We start from the raw sequence: 6,000 nt of genomic DNA on the forward strand, positions 1-6,000 counted from the left end.
TTAAGAGTAGAAAAAATAGGTGCAGAGGTTCCTTGGTTAGAAGACGAGTGCTGACAGATAGGTTTCTGAACAACAGCTTGCCCACCACTCCTGATCCCCCCTTGCAACATGTAGCCGCAGGGAAGGGTTGGGTAAGTTCTAGGGTACACTCTGCACTCGCACAAGGCAATGGTGATCCTCAGCAGGACTGGGTATTGCTCTGTGGGAACTGAATGTGCACCCAAGAACATGTCGCAGAAACCATGGTGGCAAATGCTCCCCGAAGGCAGAGGATTTTTGAACCACTACTCTAAAGAGTTACATGAACTCTTAAATATTTCTCTGCCCGGTCACTCCTTACACAAAATGAACAGCCATTTGCTGTGATGGCACAGTTGGCCTGGTCCTACAGAAGCCCCTTAGCTCTTGAGAAGGGCCAATCCCCTAAATTAGAATTAAAAGTATGTCGACAACATGCCCTTCAAGCCAATCACGTTGTGACTGGAATGCAACGCGGTAAGGATAGCATTGCACTTACCTTACCCAATACTGGAGACAACTTAAAATAATGCATTGGCTTGTATTTATGACATTTTCAGGGGAAGCCTCTTTGAACAGCTGGTCAGCTTTCCCCATGTTTGGACAGTAATTTTATTGTGGGTTTTCAGCACAAGGTGATGAAAAGCAGTTTACGATCCTGCCCTATGGGCCAACTCTAGGTGTTGTATTCCACTGCATTCTATTTCATATGAACTTGCAGGATGACAAGTCAATTTATAGCCTTCACATAACAATGGCTGATCATCCAGTACGCTTGACTAACCTGGGGAGAAAGAGAAGGGAAGTGGTTCATCTCTTCATCTCTGGCTGCATCAGAGAGGGACTGTGGCTCAGTGGTAAAGCACATGCTTTGCATGCAGAATGTCCCAGGTTCAATCCCCAGCATCTCCAGGTAGGGCTGCGAAAATTCCTGCCTGAAACCCTGGAGAGCCACTGCTGCTCATTGTCGACAACACTGGGCTAGATGGACCAATGGTCTGAGTATAAGGCAGTTTCCTATGTTCCTACATTTTGGAGAGTTGAGTTAAATGCAACAGGCCTGAAGGACAAAGTCAGGGCGCTCCTACAGGCCAGAGCTGTAGTAACATCTTATCTTGACACCCTGCCTCTTAAGAGATTATGCTGAGACCAGATAATGTCCATTGTTACCAGCATCCCATTTAGCCAATCTGACTTTAGGGCTAATTTGTAGATTTGCATAGAAGACCAGTAGTGTGATAAAGAGTGGCTTTAAGGGGCTTCTCCTTGGAGGTGCGCGTGTGTGCGTGTGTGTATCTCCAACTGACTTTAGTGAGAGCTGAACAGGTATTTTCAAGGTCAAAAATTGGGCCTGAGACAATTGCTTTCTCTGTCTTATTATCTGAGCAGCAATGGAAAGAAGCTTTGAGGCTGGAAGACAAATGCTGTTTATAGAACTGGTAACTGCAGTGTGAGTACGTGTTATAGTAGGATGAGGGGGAACAGCAGCCTTGCACTGGAAAAGGGTGGTTCGCTTGCAATAGAATCATAGAATAGTAGGGTTGGAAGGGGCCTACAAGGCCATCAAGTCCAACCCCCTGCTCAATGCAGGAATCCAAGTCAGAGCATCCCTGGCAGATGGCTGTCCAGCCTCATCTTGAATGCCTCCAGTGTGGGAGAGCCCACCACCTCCCTAGGTAAGTGGTTCCATTGTCATATTGCTCTAACAGTCAGGAAGTTTTTCCTGATGTGCAGCTGGAATCTGGCTTCCTGTAACTTGAGCCCATTATTCTGTGTTCTGCACTCTGGGATGATCAAGAAGAGATCCTGGCCTTCCTCTCTGTGACAACCTTTCAAGAACTTGAAGAGCGCTATCACATCACCCCTCAGTCTTCTCAAGGCTAAACATGCCCAGTTCTTTCAGTCTCTCTTCATAGGGCTTTGTTTCCAGTCCCCTGATCATCTTTGTTGCCCTCCTCTGAACCCTCTCCAGTTTGTCTGCATCCTTCTTAAAGTGTGGTGCCCAAATGGACACAGTACTCCAGATAGGGATGGCGGAGAATTTCTCCCCGAAACTTCGGGGGGCCGAGCGCCAACGTGTTTGGCCCCCCGAACAAGTTTCGGGGAGAAATTCTCCGCACCCCCCCCGCACCCCGCACCCCCCCCCCCGGGACGGGACTAACCTTTGGCGAATGTCCCTCCCGGCGGCGGGTCCGGCCGGCGGTTCGGCGGGTCTTCGTCCGGGGCGGGAGCGGCAGCCGGTCTTTCGCCTGGCTGCCGCCGCCGCCATTCCAATAAAAGAAAAAAAAAACCGCCCCCGTGATAGGCTACGTGACGATTAACATAGCCTATCACAGCTAGATTTGCAAATTCAGCCGTGATAGGCTACGTAAATTGTCACGTAGCCTATCACGGGTGACTTTAAAAAAAAAAAAAGCGCGTACGGATAATGGCGGCCCCCATAGGGAGCCGCCATTCCCGTTCCTTATTTGGTCGCTGTAGTCTACGTAAAGATTACATAGTCTATGGCGAAAATAAGGGCAACGCTATTTGCGTTGCCCTTATTTTCGCCGTAGTCTACGTAAAGATTTACGTAGACTACAGCGACCAAATAAGGAACGCGAATGGCGTCTCCCTATGGGGGCCACCATTTGCGTACGCGCTTTTTTTTTTTTTAAAGTCACCCGTGATAGGCTACGTGACGATTTACGTAGCCTATCACGGCTGACTTTGCAGATCTAGCCGTGATAGGCTACGTTAATCATCACGTAGCCTATCACGGGGGCATTTGTTTGTTTGTTTTTACTTTTAATTTCGCGGCCGGGCGAGGCGAGGCGCCTCCTCCCCGGCCTGAATTTCGGCCGGGCGAGGTGGGAAGCCTCCCCTCCGGCCTGAATTTCAGCCGGGCGAGGCGGGAAGCCTCCCCCCCCTGGCCTGAACTTTGCGGGGGGAGCAGCGAAGCGCCTCCCCCCCACCGCGAAAAGCTGCGAGACCAGGTAAGTGACTTTCGTGCACCCCTAACTCCAGATGAGGCCTAACCAGTGCTGAGTAGAGGGGAACTAGTACTTCCCAGGATTTGGAAGCTATGCTTCTATTAATGCAGCCCAAAATGGCATTTGCCTTTTTTGCAGCCACATCACATTGTTGGCTCATATTCAGCTTGTGATCGACAACAATTCCAAGATCCTTCTTGCTTGTAGTGTTGTTGAGCCACGTATCCCCCATCTTGTAACTGTGAATTTGGTTTCTTTTTCCTAGGTGCAGAACTTGGCATTTATCCCTACTAAATTTCATTCTGTGGTTTTCTGCCTAGCACTCCAGTCTATCAAGATCACTTTGAATTTTGTTTCTGTCTTCCAAAGTATTAGCTATCCCGCCCAATTCTGCATCATCTGCAAATTTGATCAGCATTCCCTGCACCTCCTCCTCCAAGTCATTCATAAAAATGTTGAAGAGCACTGGGCCCAGGACTGAGCCCTGCGGTACCCCACTCGTTACCTCTTCCAGTTTGAGAAGGTCCCATTGATAAGCACTCTTTGAGTCCAATTCTGTAGCCAACTGTGGATCCACTGGATCGTTGTTTCATCTAGCCCACTTTGCTCATCAGGATATCATGGGGCACTTTGTCGAAAGCTTTGCTGAAGTCAAGGTATATGATGTCTACAGCATTCCCACGGTCCACAAGGGAGGTTACTTGATCAAAAAATGAAATCAGATTTGTCTAGCAAGACTTGTTTTTGACAAATCCATGCTGGCTTCGAGTAATCACAGCATTGTTTTCAAGGTGCTTCCAGATGGATTGCTTTATCATCTGCTCCAGAATTTCCCCAGGGATTGATGTCAGACTGACTGGTCTGTAGTTCCCAGGTTCCTCCTTTTTGCCCTTTTTGAAGATAGGGACAACATTAGCTCCCCTCCAGTCATCTGGCACTTCACCTGACCTCCATGATTTCTCAAAGAGAATAGACAGCAGTTCTGACAGTTCTTCTGCCAGTTCCTTTATTACTCTAATGATGAAATACAGGGCTTTTGGAAATAAACCCAAACAACTGCAGCCCTGTCAATCTTCATGGGGGTTGGGGAGCATAGCAAAGGATAGGACTGGGATCGTTAGCTTCAGCCCTATACGAGATTGTACACCTACTTCCCTGGAAGCATGCCCCGTGGAACTCGGTGAGGGTTTACTTCTGACCAGGCATGTACAGGAGTGCACTGTTAGTCCATAAGGAGGTTCAAGGCCTTGATGGTCAAATATTGACCTGATTAATATAATGAACCTTCTACATTATTTCTCTTCCCCTGCCTACAACACTCCATACTCTTTATGTCAACAATATATTTCAACATGCCCTCCAATGTTCTCTGGGATCCTTTTGTCCCAGGACTGGGTAATGCCTGCCATTGTAACTTCCTCATGGTATCTTCATCACATGCTTTCAGTTCCTGATAAAGTTATTCCGGAACTGAGCTCAGAGAACATGTGGAAGGAAATAACTTATTTATCCGGGGAGCTCGTCACAGCGGCATCTTCCATGTGATATCCTGCAGTTACTGAAATCAGCACAGAACCTTTCTGCATTGGCCACTGTGATGAAAACTGAATTGCTGTTGGTGACTTGTCAAGTGCATCGTGCCAGGAGCATTTTGCGTTAAGTGCCAATCTCTTTGTGTGTGTCAGGGAAGGAGTAGGAGAGACCTGTCTGATTAGCAAGTCCAATAAGATATGACATAATTATCTGATTATTCCATTGAACTGCTTGGCTGATTCTGAGCATGTGAAGTGGCAATGTTTTCTACAGTCATTGTGGGTAAAGAATAAATGTGGCCATGCAATTAAGCAAGCAGAGGACTGTTTTGCTGTAAAGCACATTGAATATGCTGCATGGCTGCTGTATGTATCCCATCTGTCCTTCTGGATCAGCAACCCTCTCAGTCTGCAGGACTCAGTGTTTGCACTCTGCACCAGCCTTGGAAAAGTAACTCAGCCAACTTGCCTGAGGACACTTATAACTGTGTGTGGAGGACATCGATTACAACCATGTATTTGTGCCTAGTATTTTAATCAGGCTACCGTGACGCAGATATTGTGCTTGTCTGAATCACCCCATTGTGTGCATAATGTTGGGATTGTGTGGATCTATTTGGGATATTGTTACCAAACTTTCTCAGGGTGCATCTCTGCTATCTACCACAGGACAGACAATAATGCCTTGTCGTGACATGAGCATATACATTTCTGCCCTCATAATGTGAGAATTCATAGTAATTCTCTAACTGACATTAATAATATTCTATCCAATTGTTACCTCTCCCATTATGTTTTGTTTATTGTGAGATTTGGGGCTTTAAATAGAGTGCTCAAGGCATTTAAATCATTAATTAAAAACATGGGAAACATAATGATACAAAACGTTGGAACTTTGACTCTAACTTATGTTAAATATTGCATGTGCATTCCATCTTTCTTGTTTAATGAATGAATGTAGACATAGCCAACAGTTAACTAATCACTCGGGCTTACTTCCTGATAAAAGAAAGTAAGACAGTACTGATAGCTTGGTCAGCTGTTGTACTTCAGAGCATCCTTGACAAATACATTTAGTCTCAGCATCTACCTAACTAGCCTTGTGCATCTCCTGGACTTTGATATGTGCACTGCAGTGTCTGTTTCCAGTTTTATGTGGTTACCCAGCTGATTGCCAGCCTGCTGCCTATTGTCCTTAATGCCCTTGGGTCTCAATCCTGCCAGGCTTCTGATCTAGAACTGACTATGTTTTGTTTCCTGGCTAGAACTGTTAATCCCAAATCTTACCTCTCTAGTCCTCCTGGAGGATAAGGCTAGCAATGGCTACTAGACCTGATGGCTATATGCTACCTCCAGAATCAGAGGCAATGTGCCTATGTACACTGGTTGCTGGGGAACATGGGTGGGAGGGTGCTGTTGCACTCATGTTCTGCTTGTGGGTTTCCCATGGGCAGCTCGTTGGCCACTGTGTGAACAGA

This window comes from Heloderma suspectum, chromosome 4 (genome assembly GCF_057233095.1).
Source record: "Heloderma suspectum isolate Gila_16-S chromosome 4, 16-S_ref, whole genome shotgun sequence".
Classification (NCBI taxonomy): domain Eukaryota; kingdom Metazoa; phylum Chordata; class Lepidosauria; order Squamata; family Helodermatidae; genus Heloderma; species Heloderma suspectum.